Genomic DNA, 25,843 nt, shown 5'->3' with positions numbered 1-25,843 from the left:
TTGCCTCAAAAAAAGTGTTGAACAGAATTGCACAAGATGCTGGGGATAAAAAGGGAATATAGTCTACTGGTGAGATAGTAACAAGCCCTCGATTGACAAAATACAATATATTAAATATGATACTGGATGTTAATGAACTCTAAGTGGTCAGATAAAGGTTGGCCTAGATCTGTCTGTGGAGTCTCAGAGGAGTGGAGTGGAGTTCCAACGTAAAATATGTTTAGGCATTAATTAGCCAGTTGGACAAGACGGGGAGTTGGGAGGGGGTGAGGTAGGTAAAGGAGAGGCAGACAGCTCAGATGGAGGGCATGGCCACAGGAGAAATCACATTTGAGGAAGGCACGTTGCTGACTCTGACAGGATAGGGTATGCTGAGAGAATAGCAACTGAAGGAGAAGACACTGGTCAGGTAGACAAGGATCAGGTTTTGCTTTGCTAAGAAGTTTGGAGTTCAGTCTGTTAGCAAGCATGCTGAAAATGTCAATCAAGGGAATTGCAAGATTGGACTGTGGGTTAGACCCGGGTGGGGAAGTAGATTCCTCCAGAGACACAGAGAAACTTTAAGCAACCTGGTGGAGGTTACACATCTGATCCATCTTTGTATTCCCTGACTGCGCCCAGCACAGTGCCAGGCACGTGGGTTATATGCAAATTGTATTTGTTAACAAGTGAAAGAAAATGAGATCTCCACTTTCAGACTAAAACACAAACAGAAGTATATTAGCTTTAAGCTTCGCACTTCACCTGCATTATTCAGATCACAGAAGTATAGGGCATCTTCTAGCTTCCTGAACCTTTTGATCCATGTCTCCGATTCTTCAGACTCGTTCTTCATCACTGGGTTCAGGAAAGGCTGTGAGACTGGCCTGATTTTCAAAGAGCTTCGGGGATCTTTGGGGGCTGAAGTCTCAGCAGTAGGGTTTTCTGGCTGCAGATCCTCTTCTAGAGTTTTCTACCAAAACAACACAACTATCTCACTGGCAACACATTCACCACCTAGATCTTCTCCAGTCTCTTGGCCAAAGATGAGGCCATACAGCTAGCGAGATTTACTGTAATGTCTGGCTTTGTAAAGCTTGGAGGATGGGTTTCAAGTCCTGAGTGCTATAGGACTACATCTGTGAAGCCTTCCAGGATGTAAATTACTGTGTTGAACGCTTTCTATTTTTTTAAGAGAAGGGTGAAATCATGACTTTAATCAGTTTGCATTTCTGATTTGCACAAAGAAAAGGTTTTTTTTAACTGGTTGAGACTTTTCTTGATGTTCTATACTAGTGGGATTCATGGAGGAGGGTCTTCAGGAATTGCTTATAACTTCTCCACGGAAAAACCTCTGGACAATGAGCCTGAGGTTCTTCACAAAGAATGACTGGAAGAATCGTGACATTGTCTTAGGCTCATGGGCTCCTTGTAATGGACCATAAAGAACTTCTAGTTCTGTCTGTCCTGTTGATTTAACTAAGGGAGACGAGGCCCAGAGAGTGGAAGTGACTTACTGAGATCAGGCAGTGAATGGTAGACACAGAACTATAAGGAGATGTAGAGGTTATGTCTAGCTCAGTTTGGTATCCTAATCTCATGTCTACTGCAAAATAGAGATGTTTTTAGAATAATGGACAACCTAGTCCCGGCAGCCATGACAGGCATTCTGTCACCTACCATGTACAGAGTGGCATCCATTGTTTGATCTTCACAACTTCACTTTTCCAGGAATTTTCCCTCCTGCCGAGCCATATGGTTAGGGAGAGAACAGCCATATCTAAGTGTACAGTGCAGGACTGGGTATCTAATGCAAAGGGACCAATGCACTCATTGTTCAGTGATTTTGGAACGATTTGTGAGAGATGAAGACAGAGGGATATACAAACAGAGATCATTCTGTGTGAGAGGTGGGAACTCTCACAGGTTTTACACACTGTGTACTGGAAATGAGAAAAGGCTGATCTGTCCAGAAAGATAGAGACGGACAGAGAGAGAGAGTATGAAGCTAACAGCAGAGAGAAGGGAAAAGATACAGGAAGTCATGATGAAGCTCAAGTTCCCGGATTTTACTTCACTGTTACTTGTTACCTTTCTAACCTTAGGTAGCATAATACGCTTCTCGCTCCTTCCAATAAATTTAGTAGAGTTTCTTCTCTTAATTTCAATCCAAATAATCTTAACTAACTCACCATAGAATTATGACTCTAACTTTTGAAAATCATCTGTGCTTCCCCCAACATTCAAATACCTGTATTTCTCCAATATAGTACCTCTGTCTCAAACTTCTCACATAGAAAGTATGAAAATCCCATAGGTCTAAAGAATAGTAATTGAGATTAGAAGTCCAGTTTTAGTTGGTTAACAAACATGGATTAACCTGCTGCTGGGAAATGTGAAGAATTGTTTTGTTTGAAATAATAGAATGGTACATGATATGGTACCCACATGGATAACAAGCAACCAGTAAATTTCAAGAGATTAATATAAAAGAATTCTACTTGGATAAAATCAACTTTGGGAAGGGCTGAAAGTTTTCATAAAATAAACAGAGTAGTGATTCTTATACTTTTTAGAGCTTTAGATCACTTGAGAAATCCAACGAAGGCTTTAGATAATCTACCCAGGCAAATGCACATTTGCATGCAGGATGACTTTAGACAGTTCAAAGAGGTCCTTGGATCTGAAAAAGTGATTTTAATAATTTTATATTTCTTCAGATAGATCAACACTCTCTTTGACCACTAAAGACAGGGAAAGGGGGAATTTGTATGAACCTGAATTAGGCTGAACTAAGTAAGTGAGTGAGTACTAACTAACACACTCTATACTGTTTTCGTCCCACTGTGTCAGGAGGAAGTCCACGTCCCGTGATTGGCATGTAAGACTGTTCTCGTTCTCGTTCTTGTCTATCTTCTTTCAATCCCACATATACATCTTTTTCTCCAACCACCTAAAACCAGAAAACACGAAGCTGTTTTGTGCCTTGTGCATGCTGCTCCCTCTGCTGTAAAAGCCCTTCTTGCCACTCAGGCCTTGGATGGTTGGGGTCCTACTCATCCTTCAAGATTTGACTCATATTTCACTTCTTGTGGGAAGCCTTCTCTTACAGACAAGCTGGCTGAGGGGCGATTCTTTGTGGCCCCTTTATCCACCTCAGCACTTATTGTGGAATGTTGTAATCATTTATTAGAATGACTCTCTCTTCTACCAGAGATCTGGAGACTGGCCTGTGAGATAGTCACTTATGTATCCTCAAGGTCTGGTTAGTGACCAGGGCATAGCTGGTTCTCAAGACATGGTTACTGAAAGAACAAGTGAATGAATGAGTGAGTTTCTCCAGGATCATAAGAAAGTTGCTTTACCACACCTCTGCTTCAATTCCCCCTTCTAAAAAGTGGGACAATGAATGCTACTTATGCAGGAATGTGACACAAATCAATTACTGCAGAGATGCCATAAAATCCTCAAAACAGAGTCAAAATAAAAGAGCAAGGTGTATTTTTTTTATAATCTGATTCACAATAGATGGTACTCAAGGAGAAAAGCATTTGCTGTTGTTTCTGGCATGGCAAGAGGCTTGCCAAAATTGACATGATTTTCTAAGACATTTTGAAGTGTGAAGTGCATGAAGAGGCCTCCTGCCATTTTGAGATGAATTATGGTCTAATCTGGGCATTTAAATAAAAATGACAGAAAAACTCAGGATGCTTTTCAATTCTGTGTGCATCTTTTCCTGGCTAAGTGCTGGGAATATTAAAATGTAATTTAACTGCTTACCAGATTTTGTTTGCAAAATCAAAGAGCCCACTACATTTTAAAATGTGGTGTCTGGGGAAAGGTCGCCCTCAGTCTCTGGAAGCTGAATTTAAGATGTTGAAATAGGGGGCTGGCCCTGTGGTCAAGTGGTTAAGTTCGTGCGCTCCGCTGCAGGTGGCCCAGTGTTTCGTTGGTTTGAATCCTGGGTGCAGACATGGCACTGCTCAACAAACCTTGCTGAGGCAGCATCCCACATGCCACATCTAGAAGCACTCATGAGTAAAATATACAACTATGTACCGGGGGGCTTTGGGGAGAAAAAGGAAAAAAATAAAATCTTTAAAAAAAAATGTTGAAATAGGTCTCAGAACCACCCTTTATTTTGATGGCAGTGGGAGGATTGGTCACAGGCTTCAGAACCGTTGCACATGCTACAGGTCCAATTTCTTGCGGCAGGTGCCAAGCCCATGACCAGGTTGTGGAGAGAGGTTTCTGCAGCGATATCAGCTAAGGCAGGAACCACCCCACACTTGAAGAGGTTTCTACCTCCCTTCTCTGCCAGAGGAGACTCTCAAAGTCAAAGAGAGTCTGACATCACGGTGGTGGGTGGAAACCAAAAACCAAGAAGGGGGGGTTAGCCCCGTGGCCGAATTGTTAAGTTCACATGCTCTGCTTCAGCAGCCCAGGGCTTCACCAGTTCAGATCCTGGGAATGGATGTCATCAAGCCATGCTGAAGCAGCATCCACATAGCAGAAGCAGAAGGACCTACAACTAGAATATAAAACCATGTGCTAGGGGAATTTTGGGAGAAGAAGAACAAAAAATTGGCAACAGATATTAGCTCAGGGCCAATCATTAAAAAAATAAATGAACAACACCAGAAAAAAAAAAAAACCAGAAAGGAGGACCCTACCCAGCATCAGAGAATAGAAGGTGAAAGATAAGTGAAGCTCTTCCTCAAGCTCCACATACCCAGGTGCATACCATTTGTTTAGTTGTGCCTTGAGGCATCTCAGGAGTGTCAGGCTGAAGTGGAGTGGCAGAGGTTCCCTTTCCTCTGTTTCCTGAGAAAGAAAGAAAAAATGGAAGGGTTAAGTTTGGTCTCTTCATTGTAACACTTACAGCCAGGCAAATAAAATGTTGAGGCCCTTCTATGTGTTTGGCACTGTGTTAGGCGATGGGGATATGGAGGTAGATCAGAAAGATCTGGTTCCTGCCCTGATGGAGCTGACAAAGGGGAGGTAGGCGCTAAACAATTACTCAAAATTATTATGTAATTACAAACTGCCATAAACACAACAAAAGAAGATGTGAAAATATTTTGTTTTACTGTAGGGGTGGGAGTGGTGGAGAACCAGAGGAGGCTTCTTGGAGGAAGTGACGCTTAAACTGTGGATCCAAAGGGTGAATAGGAATTTCCAGGCAAAGGTGATGGTGGGTGTTCACAAGGAGCAGAGAGTTCCAGATAAGCAGAGACAAGAGCCTGTAGAACTGCCCTGAATCAGGAGGACTTGCACAGTTTGAGGAGTGGGCAGCAGCTTCCTCCCATGGCCCTACCTCTTAACAGAAAACCAGGCATTTCTGCCCCCTCTCTCCACACAGGTGTATGCCTCAAAGATCAGGCAAAACCTCTCTCTTCCACTTTCCCTCTCCTATCAATAGTCAGAGGGTCTGAATGGGATGAGGTTTGAACAGCATCTCTAACCCAGTACCCCCACAATTGGCTTCGGTTGTATTCCTAGCATTTATCACTACTTACATTATTTTAAGTGAAGGAAAAGCCTTCTGTTTACTGCAGGTGAAAAAGGTCCAACTTGCTCCGAGTCATAGAGTTTGAGAGTTAAGGGGATTCTAGAAACAGTATAGAGTATACAGGCAGGAAGATGAACTTTGGTGTCAGCCCTGAATGCTAATCTTGAGTCTTCCCTCTCCCAGCTGCAAGCTTTCAGATCCTAATTTTGCCAGTTGTGAAAGGGGAGAAAACCAGTGATTTACCGTAATGTTGTAGAGATAAAAAATTACCTACCTAAAATACTTAACACAGGGAAGATGCTCAGAAAAAGGATTCATTGTTTGTCGTTGTGTCGTTATTATCATAACACCTTAGGCAAGTCTAGTTTGCTTAATTGAACACTAATTACGATGGGCCAGGAATTGTCCTGGGCACTGTTCACATGCATCATCCCTGTTAGTATAAGATCTAGATCCTAGACCCTGTCCCAGGCCAGTTCCTCTGCACTTTTAAAAGTTTCTTTAGGAGAAAATACACACTAGTCTCCCTGGTCTCCTTTAAGCTTCCCTTTCTCCCCCCTAACATCTACAAGCGTGGAAACGGGTCATGGTTTGCACATGTAAAAATCATTTGAGAAATCTGAGGCAGAGCTGGTGTTTTTTCTTTCTAACACAGTGGGAAGGATCATCTGTGTAGTCTGCCAGTTGAAGGTTTGTACTGGAGAAAATAAGCCAAGCTGGCTTCTAGAGATTTCCAGGTGTTGGAAGGGCCAGGTTTTACAATGCTTCCATGAGTCTGATGGTTACACATCCAGCCCTGCCATCAGCCCACCAATGACTAGAAACTAGTGGTCTTGAGCACTGGCTGCATATTAGACCCCGCTGGGGAGCTTTAAAAATTGCCAATGATTGGGCATCACACCAGGCCAATTAAATAAGAGACTCAGGGTGAGAACCAAGCTCAGCACTTGTGAAGAATTCCCTCGGTAATCCTAAAGTGACACCAGGGTCGATAACAACTGATTTAAATAAAGGATTCTGGCCTCATTGGGTCCACTGAATGAAGCTTTGTGAGAATATATATATATGTGTGTGTGTGTGTGTGTGTGAGAATAATATATATCAAAGATCTGTACATGCCAGACATTTCCCACACATTTTCTTACTTGAAGAATAATGCTCTGTGGTAGAAAGCATCTCCATTTGACAGATAAGGTAACAGAGGCAGTAAAGGCTTCAGTTCCCTGCTTAAGATTACAGAAGTGGGGTTAGGTCTTGGATTCTAACTCATTCATTCATTCAACAAACATTTGTTTAATGCTTACTACATGCTGGGCACTGTTTTAGGCACCATGATACAACAATGAGCACGAGGGAATATTCTCAGGGAGAGTGTGTTCCAGTGGTGAGGGCAAAGAGAGACATAAAATAATGTCAAATAGTGATAAATGCTATAAACACAACCAAAGCCAATTATGGGGGTAGATTGAAATGCAGTTGCTATTTTTGATAGGGAATTCACCAAAGGCCTCTCTGAGGCGACATTTAAATAGAGCCGTGAATAGAAAAACAAGGGAGAAAGCCAAGCAAATGTCTGAGGAAAGAGCATACCAGGATAAAGCTCTGGGGAGAGCAAAGGCCTCAAGGGCGGGGTGTTTGGTGCATTCAAGCAACAGCTGAGAAGAGAGCCGAGCTAACCCAGGAGGGAAAGGGAAGAGAAGTGGGTCAAGTGTCATGCCATGTGATTTGAGTTGATTTTTTGTTTGTTTGTTTGTTTGTTTTGGCTTCCAGCATTTGTTCCTCCTCTGGTGATTACCCACTTCTACTGTTAGAAACTATATTTTTCTTTGTGGAGACCACTCTTCCCCCATGCCAGTGCTGTGGTTTGGTAGTATTAACCCCCAATTCCAACTCTAAACCTGGTCTCTGCTTAGTTGAAGACTAACGTGGTATCTCAATCACGATCTTGGTTCAAAGATGGGCATAAGACTCAATCTGAGCCTCAGAGGTGAGAGGAGACATCTGCTATAATTTCTTAGCTAGTAAGGTTCTCTCCTTCCTAGAAGGACCTACCAAAAGAGGGAGCTGTACAGATATGATGACATAGCTGCCATGGCTATTTTGCTATTGCAGAGGAGTGCCCACCTGGAGAAGTTGGAGGACTACCACGTAGAGCCTAGAGATTATGCCAACACCAAGTAAAGCAGAACAGAGAGCCAGAATGAAAGCAGATCCTTGATTTTGACACCTGAATGGTTAGATAAACCCACACCTGTAAGGCTTGCTGCTGCCAGACTTTGCACTTACATAAAACAAAATATCTTCATTGTCTATACCCACTGAGTTGGGTTTTCTGTCCCTTTGTATAAGTAGTTGTAAGTAAGACTTACTATAGGTATTTTTTTCCTTGATAAAAGGGAAGGCAAACTCTTAGCCATTTTTCTGCCAAATCTTGAGTTACAGGTCTTCAAGCAATGTTTGAGGGGATCAATGAGCCTCTGAGGCTACCTTCATTCCCTCCTAATTATCCCCCATCAGCAGCCACGCTATAGCCCTGCTCCATGATTGCTGCTTCTTCCTCTCCCTCACTCACAGGCCCCACAATGAAGAGATGCAAAGTTGGGCCCACACTTCCTTATTGTGAAATACCCCTTTAGACCTTAGACCATACCATGTTTGGTGGGATCTAAATGTTTTGTATTTGTCTTCATGAGAATTCATAGCATTTCTTGGATCTGTGGCTTGAAGTCTTCTATGACTTTTGGAAATTTCTCAGCCATAATTGTTTCAGATATTGCTTTAGCTCCATTCTCTTCCTCCTGTCCTTCTGAAACGTTGATTACATGTGTACTGGGTATTGTCAGCATTTCCTATATGTCTCATATACACTTCTTTTTGTATATTTCATTCTCTTTTTTCATTCATGCTTATTATTTTAAGTCTCCAAGTTTGTGGTAATTTGCTACAGCAGCCTTAGGAAATGAATACCCTCATTCTCAGTCGTCCAATCCTGGCAAAGCCAACCAACAATCCCCTGTTGTAAATTCCCTCTGTTTGAAATACCTGGTAATGTTTCTCTTTCTCCACTGAAACACAAAATGATATACCACCCCGCCACTCTAAACTCTCAGAACCTTGTATTTTGATCCCAAGGGGAATTAGTGAACAGTTCATGTGTAGTTGACACCAATGCATATTTTCTCACCTGTCATACTTAAAACTTGCTAAATGCTAAATATTTTGCGCAATTCATCCTTACCATTTCACTCAATATTACATCTTGGAAATCTTCCTGTATTGGGCCAACCATGTTATTTTACAGCTGAATACTTTTATCAATTGAATATACTGTAATTCAATTAAATGGTCCCTGAAGGATCGTTTTGCTGTTTTCGTTTTTAAAAACACTTACCAAAAACAATTCCTGCACTAAACTTATATGTAAATCTGAGAGGATTTTTTGTGAGATATCAGTAACATAAGTCCCTAGCTTTGGGATTCCTAGATCCAAGGGACTATGTGACTGAAATTCTAATGCATAATACCAACTCTAACTTCTTCTATAAGTGTACCTATCAAAGGGCTATCACCAGAGAATGCTTCATGATATAATAATATTTGGAGAAGTATGCCTTTTATGATCCAACTTGCCTAAAAGAACAGCCATCAAGGCAATCATCACTCCTAGTGTACATTTCTGGGAGTAATGAGATGAAACACAACAAGGAAACCACTGAAGCTAAGCAGCATAGTCCACAATAGTTCTGGGAAATGGGAGTGGTCTCAAGGAACAAAATAACTGAACTCACCTGTAGGCAAGTCAGAGGAAGCTCTGCTCAATTACTCAAGAAAACTCTGTCATCTGTGCAAGGAAAGGAGCCATAAGATGGGTGAACCATATCATTGCACTGAAAGAATGTGCAATAAAGCTGGAAATTAAATTGATACTGAAGGAGCTTTTTGATACTTGTATCATTCAGGGTGAATGCAGGAAACAGAAACTACTTTAAGTATCTCCACTAGAAAGGGCTTTACTATAGGAAATTAGACGTCCACAGAATTATTTCAAGGGCTAGTAGAATGGAGTTTGGTGTCTGCTGCTAGACTCAGGCTCAGGGTCAGGCCTCAGCAGATGTAGACCAGGGATGGGGGAACTGCAGGAAATTCTGACTGATGTCTCCATGCCCCTGACCATGAGGTTGGTGAGTAGGCAGTGCAAAGTGCCTTTTGGCCACGGGAAAAACTGATGCCTGCCAGGGCCTGGAGTTGCTACTAATGCAGGAAAATAAATACACGAAATGTCCCTGCTGCCCTTCACTACCCCTTCTGCCTTTCAAATCTCATGCAACTGCATTACATTGATGGAACTTAAATCAATTCTAGAACCGTGGCATCAAGGGAGTTTTGGAAACGTTCTTTTTAGCCCTCTCAAATATGGGAAGTACTGAAACACAAGAAAGAATGTACAAGGGGATGGAAATGGGTGTTGAGTGTAAATAGATGACATTTGGTGAAGTCCCCAAGCAGGAATTTCACTGAGCAATACTTGTGCATGAGACAATCAGGGAGTCATGTAATGCTTATGAGTACTTTAGGAATGCTTTGTTAGTGAAAATCACTTATACTTGCTTGTCCAGTATCCTTCCTCCATTTGTATATAAATACATTCTTCTCTGGGATCACGGACTACTGTCAATCTCCCATCCCCTCCCTTAGCCTATGCTGTGGCCACCTTGTTTAATTAACTCTATCACTTTCTCCACCCATCCTTCCCTCCCTTCTTCCCTTCCCCCCCACTCTCTGTCTCCGTCTCTGTATCTCTCATTATTCTTTGGTTCTGGTGCTTCCTGAAGTTCTATTTTCCCTCAATTTTATATGTCATTCCATAGCCTTTAAAGATATTTGTTTTGCTTATGTTAACAAAAGGAAGTTTCTGTTTCTAGCAACCAGATAGCCACTGGTAAGAATTTCTATCTCCTTCTTGCCTATCAAAAGTCAAGCAAGGGGGCCAGCCCCGTGGCTGAGTGGTTAAGTTAGCATGCTCCGCTGCAAGTGGCCCAGTGGTTCATCAGTTTGGATCCTGGGCGTGGACATGGCGCCGCTCATCCAGCCACATTGAGGCGGCATCCCACATGCCACAACTGGAAGGACCCACAACTAAGAATATGTACCGGGGGGCTTTGGGGAGACAAGGAAAAAATAAAATCTTTAAAAAAAAAAAGTCAAGCAAGTTGTGAGATATATGCCCTGGGTTTTCCAGAGGAGTTCTAATGGCATATGATTTTATTCTCTTCAAATAAAAATGAGTGTTAGATTTTTAACTAGTTTGCTTTGTTTATACCTCATAAAACTTTTCCAAAAATCATACCATAAATCAGAAAATACGGCCTCCTGAGCTTCATGTCACTTTGGACATATGAATAGGTAAGGCATAGATATGCAGGGCCACAAGCTAGACAGCTGATGACCGTATCAGCTGCTGAAGGCCCAGGCAGGGAAGAGAAATTTGATGAAGCAGCACTCTCAAGAAACATTAATAATCCAATGAAGATCTGATATTAGCCCGAATCTGGAAATGAGCTATAGTAGAAGTAGCTCCTGCCTTCTACACTTTCTGTAATTTCTTTCCAGGCCTTCTTAGGAGAGACAGGCTTATGCTTATGACATCTTCTGATCCTCCAAGAAATGACAATAATGCAACAACAAAGTCCCAGATCCATTGATATTTCCACATTCATAACATTTATTTTTCAGAGCTGCTAGGAGTTACGAAATATGAGATAAAGCCTCGGGACAAAATGGCACCAGAAAACCTCTTTGCCCTTCCTGATTATGTGCTGATAGTAGGGGACCTGTGGATGGCCACTTTCTCACTGTGCTAACATGTTCTTCCCTCTGTGTGAGCGCATTCCTGATGTCTCCCTGTGATTCCAAATTTCCTCCTCTTACAAGAACCCCAGTCAGACAGGATTAGGGCTCCACCTTAATGGCCTCATGTAACTTAATCACCACATTAAAGTCCTTGTCTCCAAATACAATCACCTTCCGAGGTGCTAAGTGTTAGGGCTTCAACATATAAATTTTGGGAGGATACAATTAAGCCCGTAATGGTAACAAGGATTCAAAGCAGCCCAACTTTTGGGACAACTTACTTAAGGTCTCTGAACCTCAGTTTATTCACCTGTGACGTGGGTATAGAACAACACAACTCCCGGGGCTATTGGGAGTATGAAAAGGGATGAGCCGTGTAGAATGTCTAGCCTGTGCCTGGGACATGTGAAGTGTGTGTGCATTAAAGCCTTATGCCCCTGAGTCAGGCAGTCATTTTGGTTACCGTTTAACTCAGCTGCTGGGATGCTCATTCAACAGCACCATCTTCCTCTGATTTTACCTTCTTGATCATGAAGCCTAAGTTGTTACCCAAAGCCAGTGCATTTCAGAGCCAGGATTTCCATCGAGGCCTGTGTGATTCCAGGCTCATGCTGCCTTTCTGCATGGACGGGGGCTGAAGGGGTAGGGGAGGTGCTAAACTGGAGAGGAGAAGTTACCTGCAGGCCCTGAGCTTCTTTGGATACAACCTGCCCCTAGAACTTAAAAGCCTCCCCATATTTGCATCTGTATCCCCCACCTCTACTGGGTCCTAGAGGAGAGGGCAGTAGATACTGAGCTTCTCAAATCCAGGACTGTTTTCAGTACCAAGCCAAGGGTGGAGTCAGCTGTGGAACTCAGCAGTTTGCTTAAAGCCTCTGTGCCTCACCACCATCATACAAGCTTCTGAGTTTCATAGGACTTGCAGGAGCACAGGTATAGAGTATCAAGAGCCAAGACTCCGAAGACAGAGAGCCTGCATTTTACTCAGCCTTATCGATGAATTCATTTATCAGTTACATATTGGTTTTAGCCTCTCTCTGGTGCCTCAGTTTCCTCATTTGAAAGAAATAATACCTACCTCATGGGGGATTTTCAAGGATTCAAAGAGTTAATATTTAGAGTGCACTTAGAAGATTGCCTGGAATATAGGAAGCACTATATAATTGTTAGCTATTAATAATAAAAATAACTTTATTAGCAATATTATTATACTCACTCCATATGAATTCTTGCCCCATACGAATTGTGGGCTTCTGTAGGAGAAGGTTAGCATGCCTGAGGCAAAGTCGTCCGTTCCGTTCAAAGCCAGGGAACAAGCGGGTAAGGCAGATGACCCAGGATCGGACATCCACAGGCATGGTGGACAGGCTGTGCCAGAGAGCGAGGCAGGGTGGAATCCCAATGATCCTGGGGATGGAGGAAAGGGAGGATATTTTCGGGGTCTGCTTCTGAAAGCCATGAAAAGAGTAAGCCGGCCACCCATTAAATGGCCTAAATTCAGACAGGTCCAATGGGGCCCTGGGGAAAGCCACACCGCCCCTCCCCGCCCCCCCTCCCCGCCACACACACACACATTTTGTTCCAGAGGCCGCAGGACTGCCTCAGGTGATACACAAACTGGGACCTGGAGGCCCGGGGCAGTACAGTGATCCTGAATCCGTATTTCAGATCTCAGAAGTGCTCCAGACACCCGTGGGAAACTCCAAAAGTTGGCGATCCATCCTGCTACCAGTCCTGCACAGCTACGAGTGGCTGCACGGAGGGTGCTCCATAACCGGCTTGAAGCTGAGGATGCAAAGGAAGACAAGAAGAGGAAAAGGCAGGCTGCCTTGCTCGCTGTGGCCCGCCAGTCTCCTCAAGGTAACCTGAGGGAGAGGGGACATATGCCATGGGTGAGTAACCCCAGCCCCCACCGAGGGGCCAGGAGGCCACCTGCAATGTCGGGGGCTAATCGGTGTGCGGACTGCCAAGAGGAAGGGCGTTGGTGGCAGGATTGTCCGAACCGTCACCAGGGAGGGAAGGGATCGAAGAAGACCGAGCCGTGGCAGTTTCCCTTGACCACAGATGAGACGTGATGGGGCTGAAGGACAGCCCCCTCCCCCTGTTGGCTCCGGGAGGGCCCGGTGACCTCGGCAGGAAGGAGGAGAGCAGGCTGAATCTTTGCTCCCTAGTGGAGCCGTGTTCTTGGTGTGGAATGCCCACAAGGGAAAGCTTTCTGAAGGAAAGTGTGAACTGAAGGAGGTCTCAGGAAAGGGAGAGACCAGAAGATTTCTGGAGCCCTGGACCTGTGAAACAGGGTCCAAACTGCTGAAGGATTCCTCACTGTGTGTACCAGAATGCCCCGTTCCCCACCCCCTTCTAGGGAGGGACGAGCTCTGTGAGTTAGGGGCCTCCACAGGCTGGGAACAGGAGAAAACCAAGCTCCAAGCACCAAAAAGTGGGGGAGGTGAGCTGATGGCCCTCTTGCAGGATACAGCAGCCCCTGAGAAGCGAGAGATTCCCCTACATGATTCAAGCAGGGCTAACTCGGAACTATGGGCCCAAGGACAGGTGGAGTGAGCAGCCGGTGCCACGCCAGGAAAGGTAAAACGGAAGCAGGTAGGTGGCTGGCCCCGGGTGAAACATATGCCCCTTGAAGCCAGAAGCCAGAAAGAGGAAGCTTTCCCGGAATCAGGAAGTTTTCAGAACAGGGGAATCTAGCTTTGCTCGAGACCTTAGTGCTCTCAATGCTGTGCGCTCCTGGGGCTATAACAGTAAATGTCTTCCCTTGGTTTCTGGCAGCGAGCGCCTAAAAGTCCTGGGATTGCCCATACGAGAGCCACATGGCGCATCTTTGGTTAGGAGAATTACTTTAGGGCTCAGTTCCTGAAACGAGTCCAGAGCCAGAAAGGCGAAGTGGTTTGTCTGGTGTTATGCCTAACAAGCCCCTTTCAACGCCACCTGAACTGGTGTTAACGAGGTGAGTGTTGGAGAAGCCCTAAGCGTGGGGGCTGGGTGCCAGGGAAACCAACTGTGTGATTCGATTCTTGCCTTGGAAGTTTCAGGCCCGTCCCCGTCCCTGTCCCCGTCCCCACCCCTGGGGACGGGGGGGGGGGCAAGAGGGGTTGAAGGTTGCGCTGAGTAGCCAACGGCCAATGACCGCAATCGACTATGCCCAGGCGATGGAGTCTCCGTCAGACTGCGAAAGAACGGTGCTCAGACAGCTGCTGCGTTGGCGAACACGTGGAGGTTCGGGGAGAGTGGCACACCCAGAGAGGCCCCGGGAGCTCCTCCTCCCTGCCACACATGTTTTGCTCTATGCCCCTCTTCCCTGTGGCTGTTCAGAAGGGAGAGGTTCTCCCGAGTTGTGTGAGCCGCTCTATCAGAGCCCTCAAACCCAAGGAGGGGGTGGTGGGAACCTGCGGTCTCGCGGCCACTTTGTCAGGAGCACAGGTCACGACCCGAACTTGCAATTGGCATGGAAAATGGGGGCGGGGAGAAGGGTAATCCTGCGGGGTGTGATTCTATCCCCAGGAGGATAGAGTCAGACGTGAGTTAAGTATGTTCAGCTTCTTGACCAGGAAGGAATACGATGTGTCTAAAGGAATGGCTCTGTTCTTTCTTCTTTGGATTCTTTACATTGGATGCATGGCTATCAGCCTCTCTGATAAACTTGCGATCATAAACAGACGCTTTTGAATGGGGCAAGATGGACACACTGGTTAAAGTTTAGCCCCCAAGCTTCAGAGCAGTAGCTGCCATCTGCTTGTTATTCAAGAAAGCAAAAAAATTGGCTATGGACCTACCTATGAGGGTTTGGACTCCTACATCAATTCTCTAGTCTACCAGTGACTGATGAGGCCTCTGGCTATCCCGAAATAGAATACTTCATTATCAAGATATGATGCCAGATTCCCTTCAGATTTCTTTAATATCCTGTCATATCTTAAACTCTGCTGCCCTTCTCCTTGATTCCAATGGGTCTTTAAGCCATGCTTGCCCAGAAGTGACCTCCAGCCACAGAGGTCTCCAGAGTGAATCATGGACGTTAAACATGGGCCAGAGATGCTTAAACTGTTAGAAGTGGTACAGGTCTCCAAGAAAGTAGCTGGGATCCATGGTAAAGCCCTTCAAAGGACATAACGTGGCAGCTGCAGCTGCAAAAATGGCCACTCCATCAGGAGAGCTTCTCTAGTTACCATTAATTTCCACACTGCTCTCGTGTGAACTGACACCTTCTGTGAACTTACTACAGATGAAGTGAGGGAAGCTACTACACAGCGTTCTCAGTGGTCCCCAATAGTCAAGGGGTGGAAGACAAACAAATGAGGGAAGGTTTATGTTCCCAAATAGCTTTAGTGTGCTCATGCCAACTTAACTCGCAAGCATTCAAACCACTTTGATTTTGGTAACACCGTGACCTCACAGAGACCACCTCTGACGTCATAGAGGCCCCTTCTGTCCTCACTGACAGACAGAGATCTCAGCTGACCTAACAGAGACATCCCCTGACACTTTAGACACTCCCCTTGACCACACAGAGACATCCCATGCCCACACAGAGACTTGTCTGACCACCCAGAGACCTCCACTGACCTCATAGTGAACCCCTCTTCCCTCAAACTGAGGTCTCCTGATTTCACAGAGAACTCCCTGAACACACAAAGAACTCCCATGACCTCCAAGAGACCTCTAGTGACATTATAGAGACCCCCCTCTGACCTCACCGAGACCTGATATCACAGAGGCCAGCCATTACCTCAACAAGATCGCCTACAACACAGTGAGAACTCCACTAATTTCATGGAAATCTCAAGCGACTCTCACCAGATCTAGGATCTCAGGGAAATGAAGAGAGGATGGTGGGTGCACCCGCCCCTCCCCAACTGACTGACAAATCCCATGGGTCTTATTGACTGTTAGCACTCTGGAAGCCCCACTCCATGGAGGGAAAACCCTTCTTTCTATCTACGCATGCACAGCAAAGGTGACTGGCCTCAGAAAGGCCCTTGGGCTTGCTGAGGGACAGGTCCTTGTGGCACTGAAAGTGTGGGGGAGCCCACTGGTGGTGGCCGGGTGCAGCTGCTGGTGAACTGGGATTCCCAACTTCTACAACTGTGTCTCACATCCCCGTCTCCCCTTCTGCTCAGGTCCCACTCCCATCCTTTGAAAATAGCTTTCTGCCCCTCTTTGCCCATCAGGAGCCAGGGGGCAGGGCAAGGCTATCCCTCCTGCATGCTGGTCATCCGGTGCCTCCTTTATTGTTTGACAGAACAAGGCCTCCCATCAGGAAGGAGCTTTTCAACACAGGGAGCAGTAAATGTTTGACAAGTCAACAGGGCTCAGGAATGCTAGCCAAAGGAGTTTGGCCACATTAGGCATGCCACGCCCCCTGCGGAAATAGTGGGGAAATTGGCAGGCCTGCCCTTCCAGGGGCAGGCACCTCCCTTCACTCTGGAGTCACTAAAGCCATGCCCTCCTGCTGCCCAGAGCTCTACTCTTGAGAGAAATCCATGACTAAGGTCCAAGACAGGCCTTGCCCTGGCCATCTCTCTGGGTGCACTGTGGCAGGGCACAGGGAGAGGTGTATCCTCTGGAGGAGCCTGCTTTGTCTGAAGGAGGCCAGCCATTCCAGCTTCCTGGGATGAGTCTCTGTCTGGGGTCTAGCATGGGGAAAAGGGCCCTGAGACCTGAAAGTACCCTGGCAGTTGTCATCAGCCTGGTTGGAGCAGGAGGCTTCCAGGAAGCTAGTGTGCCCAAACTGTGTCTCAGCCCTTCCACATTTGGGCCCCCCCCAGCCCAGGCCGGGCTCCCGAGGGAGGATGATGAACGTGGCAGCAGCCAGTGCAAGGGCACCAGCAGCGGGGGTGGTGTCCCACAGCCTCCTGGAATGCATTGGGTCGGTTGGCGCCCCCTGTGGTGTGGCATGTGGATTGGGCTGACTCTGGTCACCTCTGGGGCAGGAATCCACCTCAGCTCAACAGATTCAAATACAACAAATGACACTTGGAGAGGAGTTCAGGGATCTTCATGCCCCTGCCTCAGGGTAATTCCTCTTGCCCAACGACTCCTATCAGACCCAATCACAACATTCCCAGGTCCAGATTTGAGACCACAGTGGTGAATTTGGAACCTACTTCTTACTTCCCTGTCCAGCCTACTGTGGTGGTGTTCTTGGTGGTTGGGGAAACGGCACTGGCGGTGGCTGCAGTGGTAAAGGCCATGGTGGCAGCTGCTTCCCAGACATCTGGCATCTTGGGGACCCGAGGAGTGCATCATTGGTGCACCCACACCCTCCCCAGCCCCCCATCTCTCCCATCTGTCCTAGTGACTCTCACCACTCCAGGAGCCCTGCTTTCCTCACTTACAGCCATCTCTTTGACTGCACTTGTTTAAATTACATGACCTTGAAACCTCCCTCCATAAGCTATTCTGATCAAAATCCTCCCTGGAACCTTCTGAGTTGGCTGAGAACAGAGCAGCAAAGTCCACAACATTCTCCAAAGTTAGAGGCAAGATTTTCATCTTGAACTTCCTGGGCACACCCCTGGGCTCCTAAGCAGGCTTCATCTGATCTTAATTATGGATTTCAGGCCATCCCCTTCTGTCTTTTTGAATCTGGCCTGCCTACCAGTATTTCATGTTCTGGAGAATATCTTGGGTATTTTCCAGGTGAAACTTCAGTGCTTCCTCATGGCTTTGCTGCCTCAGTTGGTCCAACAGCTTACAGAGGTGGGCCTCCTGGGCCCACGTGACTTCACATATGTTAAGTCACTGTGAACCTGTGAGTGAAAACATCTCACACTAGTTCTGTTCAATGGGTTCTTCCCCAATGTGAGATTTCTGCTTATTGGAGGAGCTAAGAGGCACTTAAAAGACTGCCCACAGACGTTCATTTGTTCTTTTCTCTATGTATGAATTCTAGGCTAATCAGTCAGTCATAGTTCCTGGTTAAAAACCTTCCTCATGTAAGTTACATATGCACGGTGTGTTACTCTCTTGCATGCATTGAGATTTCTTCTTTTTTTTTTTTTTTAAGGAAGATTAGCCCTGAGCTAACATCTGCTGCCAATCCTCTTTTTGCTAAGGAAGACTGGCCTTGAGCTAATATCTGTGTCCGTCTTCCTCTATTTTGTATGTGGGACGTCTGCCATAGAATGGCCTGCCAAGTGGTCCCATGTCTGCACTGGGGATCCAAACTCGTGAAGCCTGGGCCACTGAAGTGGAACGTGTGAACTTAACTGTTGTGCCACTGGACCAGCCCAGAGATTTCTTCTTTATAACACCTCAACTGTACAGTTGGTTAATTTTGTAACTTCATTGTGTTTCATAGACTAGATATTTGAGCCATGTTTATACAATTGTCCTTTTATAAGAACTCAGGTTATAGCTCTGAGCTCAGGTCAATATCCTTCCTAAATTAAAATTATGCAAAACTTTCCGCTGGGATGGCACTTACTCCCATCTCAAATTATAGTCCTGTTATTGTGCTTTACTAGTAATCATCCAATTCCCAGGCCTCTAATGTAGGGGACCAGGGTTCAACCCAAGAAACTTACCATCACTGTGCAGTTAGATGGCTCCTTCCTGCAGATATTTGGTATAGGTACCATTTCTTGGTTTTAAAGGTTACTTCTCCTGCCTAAAGTCAATTAAAAAATAAATTTCTCAAGAGGCATTAGGGAACCAAAGTGTTGTACGGCATGCAAGGCAAATATTGACCCTTACACAGGGCAAGAATGTGAAATGGAGCAATGCACTAATGTCTAGAAACATGTTTTAGGGCACTGTCAATTACAAAATGTTTTCAAGATTGAAGAGAAAACTAAGACAGATTTTGGTAAGGTTATGAGAGAAGAAATCATCAAGGGGAAGGGATGAGGGCAAAGTTCACAATATGAAACTTTCAATCCAATGAGGACATAAACTATGAATAAAAGACATTGATAAATGCTAGGAATATTGACAACATTGAGGATTTTTCCCCCACTGGATTCCCATACTTTCCTGAAAAGACCATGGACTTAAGGAAATCTGTAGTCGGCATTACCAAGGTCCTGATCCCTCACTGACTAGGCTTCTCCTCATAGTGAACACACATGCCTAGAGCTTAGCCAGCCTCAGGCCTTGTGGGAATCCCCTTTCTTCCCTCCACAACTCCTCTCCTTGCTCCAATGGGAAATTGTGTCTTATTTGCAGAGCTGCCACCCTGTTCATGGGAAAAAGCCACTTGAATTTTGAACTGTGTTTTAAGAACCATACATATTCCTCAAGTCAAGGACAGGATCGCATGAACAACTAAGTGAGCATTGAAGAAAACCTTGGAAGTCCTTGAGCAGAGCAGGAGGAACACCGTGACACCAAGCCAAAAGCACTGAGGAACTCGTGGATGTGCACGAGCAAGCTCACAGAGTAAAGATTCCCAGTGTTTTCAACAAACGAGGAATTAAATGTTTCTAGTTAATCCAGAATAACCTAAATTTATGTTGCCTGGTGTTTTTTTCTACTGTGGCCTCAAACTTTGGGCTTACTGCTTAGAACAGAAAAATTACTTAGGAATTGTTTAATCTTATTTTTTAGTTATTAAAAAAAACCCCATTGAGTTTTCAGCACTGTTCTGGGTGCTGGCAATAGAGCAGCAACAAAGACATAAAATTGTGGTCAAGAAGACTATATTCTAGTGAAGGGGCAAACTACATGTCATTAAATCAATAAACAGAATTACCCACTCGTAGTTGTGTTATGAAAGAATAAAAATGAGAGCTGAGGGGAGCATGATATGTGGAAACTTCTCTGGATACTTGTTGAGTAAATAAATCCTTATTGACAGACTCAACAACAGAGAGAAGATGAATGATGTTCTCCAGCATCACATCTCTGTGTAGCTTTTGCCAGGATGCGCCCACCAAGGCCTATTCTTCCTGGGTGAAACCCAGAACCATATCCATGAAGGTCGCTGATTCCTAAAACATTGTGGACATTCTGGTTCAGACAGGGACATCTCTACCAGAGTCCAGGGGCAGAAAGTTGACATGATAGAGTTGGGGAAATGAGGCTGTAGGTATAGAAAGCTCAAGTCCTTTGGGGTTCTAGCCAAATGCTTCCCTGTGCTGATCTGGCATGTGTTATTCTTGCATAACCGCAAACGTATATACAGTCTGTACACAGCCTTAATACATACTAGCTTCATTATAAAGGAATATCACATGATGTGCAATGTGAAATAAACTGGACATTTCCCCAAAATATGGTAAATCTCATTTACAGACTGGCGCGTTTACTACAGTTTATTGGTTGTCAACTTAAGAACACATAACTAGATTCTCCTCACCAATTTAAAGTGAATCACAGACTCATCACATAGCAGGCAATATCAATTGCCTGTGACATATAACTGTGATTATGTGTAAACATTTCCCCTATAGGAACCTTACCTTTCTCCTTTGTGAAATGGTTTAACAACCTCTTACAAATGTTGACGGATCCAATGAGCTAATTTGCAAAGCACTTCTTTTGCATCAAACACTCAATACACATAAGTAAGAAGTATGTTAGTTGAATGAAGCCATGCTGACCATTCTGCAGAATGGAACAGATTTAGAGAACACGGATCGGCAGGTGCAGCCTCTGTCTCTTATCTGTACACATTCCCTGTGTTCACTACAAGGTAGAAGGACAGATGGTCCAGAAACACAACCCAACGTTCCCTGATACTTTTATACAGAAGGATGGCCCTAGCCTGCCCCACCTACAGTGAGGCTTCCATTGTCAATTTTCTCTGGGACCTCCAAGCATCTGTTATCATTTAGTTTAGTCCTATGCATCTGATAACAGGTAACAGAAGCCTCTCAATTGTATATGGTCACTCCAGGAGACCCCAAATGGCCACAGAACCCTCTACCCCATCCCCCACCCTGCCCCTCATCCCCTGCCTGCTGAGCTGTGCTCACCCCACCCCAGCTCTGACCCCCCCAAAGTGAGTCCGACCCACCTGAAGAGTCCACAGCCGCCCCATAGAGACAGCAGGCGAACCTGAGACGAAGCCTGAGAAGTCTGAGCGTGACAGTGGTGCCTGCCATAAGACTTGGACGCCTGTGGCGTCAGGAACGCCCCCTTCACGCCTCACCCAGGCTGAAAGCCCCACCCCAAAGATTCAGGGCAAGCGCAAATTGCAGCAGCAGACCGGATGCTCCATGGCCTGAGGGCTGAAAGGAGTCACAGTCACTGCTGCTTATAGCGCTTAGGAAAGCACCGGTGTATCCACCGTTTCCTCCATCATGCCAGTCGCCACGCATATCACATCACGCTCTGCGCTCCTTCAAGCCCCTCCCCTCACGCCCCTCCCCCGCCCCTCCCCACGCCCACCACGCTCTGCGCTCCTTCACGGCCCTCCCCTTCCTCCTTCATGACCCTCCCCTTCCTCCCGGCGTCCTCCACACTCTGACCCTGCAGCCATGCTGCCGGGCTAAAGCGGGTTTAATTAATGGCGCCTGAGGCCGGCTCCTGAGGGCTCCTGAGGCAGCTTGAAACCCAGCAAAATCTCCCTGGTTGATAAAATCTCAGTGGCTAAAATGGAAATACTGGGACCCGGGTAGGTGGAACTTGCATTTTCAAAGCCACCTTTCCTCCATCCCCTCCATCTGGTCGGGCTGCTGGAACCCTCACAGTGGAGAACTCCCGGCTGAGGAGTCTACACTTTGGTCATGCCTCATAGAAGAACAGCCCCAGCCATAGTATTAAAAGGAGGAAACATCACAGCAGACAGCTAATTCCTACACTATAGACAGGAAATGCAGAAGCCCGGTAAGTGACCCCCTAAGCCCCTTCTCTGAGGCCCCACTCAGTGGGTCCACAGGACCTCCTTACCCACCATGGGCCTCTTGGCCTAGTTAACACAGGCAACAGGACCAGAAGTTCCCAGTGCTTTTGCCCAAAATGTTAGTTTGGTTTTATCTAGTTCACTGTATTTTGGGGTCTCTTTGTTAGAACAGCTTAACCTACACCTTAGCTAATATACCCTTCCCCAGGTCATCTGACTGATAAATCAGATGGAAATCTTCATTGTTACACAACATTGACCGTGTTCCAGATGCTTGTCACTTTCAATTTCACTGTTAGGTAGTACTTATTAGAAGTTTTTGGGTGAAAATTAAAATTCACGGAGCCCAGCGTATGAAGAGTGTGCTGTTAAATGATTCCTCCAGAATCTCCAGATGTTCTTTTTGGATTAAGACAGGCCATCAGAGAATTGCACACCTGGGCTGTCTTGATCTGGTTCCTTGGAGAATTGCTCTGTGGATCTGAGCCTTGGCCCCGCGCCATCGGCCCACACTGAGGAGTGCCGCAAACAACCCCGTGAGCCCCACTGCTTCCTTGCCTGGAGGATGTGATTGAGGATGTGGTTTGATGCCCTTTGTGTGGACCCAAGAAAGAAGTTTCTTTCAGACCTTGTACCAGGAATAATCGTGCTTCTCCTGAGCAACTGGCTTGTTTTGTTTTTGTGAACACTCTAAATTGTGTAACTGTCTGTGTCTTTCAAAGCCATCGAAAATCCTTTGGGAACAAGACAGGGTATAAAATAAAGCTATTCAGAGTTTAGACCAAGCTCCCTATTTAATGCATTATATTCCTTTTGGAAAAGTCGCTTCATTTGGCTGACTTTCTTTGCTCGTAAGTTAGAGATAATGAGTTCTTCCTGTGAACAGAGTGTAAATTAATATTTTTAAAGCACTCAGAGTTCCCTCAATGCAAGTTATTATGGAAACTAACACTAATATTTAATTTCTTTACATCTCTGCTATTTTGTAATTCCCTCTCTTCGTGTCATTCCTGAACTTTGCTTGCTCATTCATTTACTTGGCACATTTGAGGATGTAACAGTGCACCAAACACTCTGGAAGGATACAGATTAAAAAGTCTGGATTGCGCTTTCCAGGAGCATGAAGAGTTGAGGGTGTGTTTTCCACTAAATTAGAGAATTAAATAACAAGAAAACAATAAATGAATAAGTCAATAAATATCTTAATTATAAAATTCCGTGGTTGCAGTGAAGAAAAGAAATAGGGAACAATGGGAAAGGATGACAGTTCTAGAGGTGGAGATGGAAGGTGCCTGTAAGAAGGCAACTTTCAAACAAAGCCCTGGAGAATAAAAAGGAACAACTGTGCTAAGAGCTGAGGAAATAAGTCTTAAGGCATGAGAGGGTTTGGCAGGGTGATGGATCTGAAAACAGACAGTGGCATGACAGTAAGCAAGGACAAAGGAGGAGTTTGGAGAGAAGGTCAGGGACCAGGCCATTTAGGGCCTTAAAGGCCAGAGCATGGGGCCTATATGTTCTCTTACCTTCCATAGGATTCCTCTTGAAGCACTTTATGGGCCAGAGTGATGTGGTATGAGTGAGGTTTTAAGGAGATAATATTGCTTGTATCTCTGGTGTGAGATAATCTCACGTAATAAGGGAAATGTTGAGGCGAGGTAAGCACTGAGGGTAGGATAGGGGAACACAGAGGAGGTGTCCTCTGGGAGTTCTCAATTCGGTTGTTGAGCAAGACTTCCTGAAGTATATGGTGGCTGAGCTGAAATGTGGAGAAATGAGTGAGAGTTCGCCAAGGGAAGGGAAGGAAGGTTGAACTAGACAGTGAGCTACATGACTGAATGTACAGTGATATGTGACAGCACGGTAAGGATGCTGCTGTATTGAAGCATCAAGTAAAACAGAGTATGAGGGTAGATGAAGCTGGAGAGGAGGCTAAAGATTGGACCATGGAGAAGCTTGAGTGTCTAATACTTTCTTCCCTATTCCATGGCTGGCAGGTGGGAGGAAGCTGGGTCCCATCTCCTAACATTTTTATGAGAATTATTTGCGAAAATAATTGCTGCAACCTCTTAAATAAAAGCTTACTTCCCCCCATACTTTCTTTGAAATAAGACCCCTTGGAGTACAGGTGACCATGAGGAACTCTTCTGCAACCTGAGATGGAGCAGTTGGGAGAAGGTTACTCATCTTCACCTTTGCCTGTACCTTGTCACCTCCTATCACCACCTCCTCCTTTCCCTGGCTCTTGTCATCTCCAGACCTCTGCAGGGGGAGTTGCTGGTGGGTGCCCATCCCACTTCCTAATGAATGTAGGTGTGCTTAGTAAAATGCTGACAGATTTGATGTGTTATGATAAGTGCTAATGGCACTAGATTTAGAGTCAGGGGCTGGTCCTAGGCCTTCTGCTTAGTAGGTGAGTGACCTGAGCAGGTCACTTGATTCCTGGGAGCTATTTCCTCACATATATATAAAGGAGGATGTATCTACCTCCCTGAGTTGTGAGGATTAAATGAAAAATTGAATATATGCAAAGTGCTTACACAGTGCCTGCTTAGTAAACTATAGGTGTTATTGTTGTCCATAGTAGGGAAGTAATAATCAAAAGGGAAAGCAGACTCAAAGTTCTTTTCTGAACACTGATCATGGAAGACTAGGAAATGGAGAAGCTACTGAACAAAAATAAGGTAATTGACCTTGGCTAAATCACTTAATTCGTTTCCTCATCCAAAGTGTGGGGGTTACAATTTCCCTTTTGTGTAATGTATTGGATATTTATAAGGAATAGATGTTATTATAGATGCAAAAATTTTTTGGAAACTGAGTATTTTCTTGTTTTGCTTACAACGTTAATCTGTATCCTCCAAGAGATGACAAGCATTTGGCGGGGAAATATTTCAGTGAGAAATTGTGGTGGAAGTTAGAGAAGCTGGCAGGGCTGTCAGACTCTGATGGAGGTCTGACTTGAGGAAAGGAAAGTTTTTCAAGAGGGGACAACCTTGAACCAAAGTCAACCAATAGAGGAATCCTGCAGCTCACTTTCAGGGAGAGGGCAGCCAAGCTATCCCTGCTGAGCTCAGTAATGGGCTGGGAAGAGCTTGTGGGAGGCGTGGCCTCAGCACAAAGAAGTGATGGATTTCAGAGCAGCAGCTGGGGCCATTGGTCAGTTCTGCTCCCTGTAGCTGGTATGATCTTGTGGCCACCACACTTACTATGATGAAGAATCTATTTTCTTACCAGGAGAATATATCATTTTGCAACTAAGACTATTTATTCTGATCCCCCTTCATATGTAAGAGAACTCATCCCGGCAAGTCCACTGCAGCCATTCTTCCAGTGAAGGTCAACAAATAGTGTGCAGTGTTCTGATAATGAGCTAAAGGGACTTGTGGGCATGGGCACTGCTTTAACCTTAAGTGCGTTCTTGAAAGAGCTAATGGGGAAGGTGTTCGTGTTCTCTTTTAGAGCTGGTACTTTTTCTTTCTTGATACAAAATAGCATTTATTAATAATTTCCTCTGTATCCACTGACTTTTTTTATCCAATCAGCCACCCTATGCCTTTCGATTGGAGCATTTAGTCCATTGACATTTAAAGTAGCTATTGATAAGAATGTACTTATTGCCATTTCGTTGCTTTTTTTTCTGGGTGTTTTAGTAATTCTTCTCAGTTCCTTTCTTCTCTTGCTCTCTTCCCTTATAGTTTGATGGC

General features: G+C 45.2%; 1 long non-coding RNA gene across 3 annotated transcripts; it reads right to left on the bottom strand.

The window, feature by feature from the left end:
• Positions 1-2,671: 2,671 nt before the first annotated feature.
• Positions 2,672-21,645, bottom strand: LOC123281552 (uncharacterized). 3 transcript variants are annotated; one of them, XR_011501442.1, is made up of 7 exons: positions 21,312-21,645; positions 20,755-20,899; positions 18,880-18,962; positions 12,915-13,126; positions 12,558-12,748; positions 4,724-4,803; positions 2,672-2,932 (listed from the first exon to the last, which is right to left on the bottom strand). It is a non-coding gene; the product is annotated as an uncharacterized lncRNA (long non-coding RNA). The 3 variants fall into 3 exon arrangements; XR_011501440.1 differs by lacking the exon at positions 20,755-20,899; XR_011501441.1 differs by lacking the exons at positions 18,880-18,962; positions 20,755-20,899.
• Between the last annotated feature and the right edge of the window lie 4,198 nt (positions 21,646-25,843).

The sequence above is a fragment of the Equus asinus genome, unplaced genomic scaffold (assembly GCF_041296235.1).
Source record: "Equus asinus isolate D_3611 breed Donkey unplaced genomic scaffold, EquAss-T2T_v2 contig_816, whole genome shotgun sequence".
NCBI classification, from domain to species: Eukaryota; Metazoa; Chordata; class Mammalia; order Perissodactyla; family Equidae; genus Equus; species Equus asinus.
Note: the sequence above shows the minus strand (reverse complement) of the source record. Positions and strands in the feature narration are given on the sequence as shown.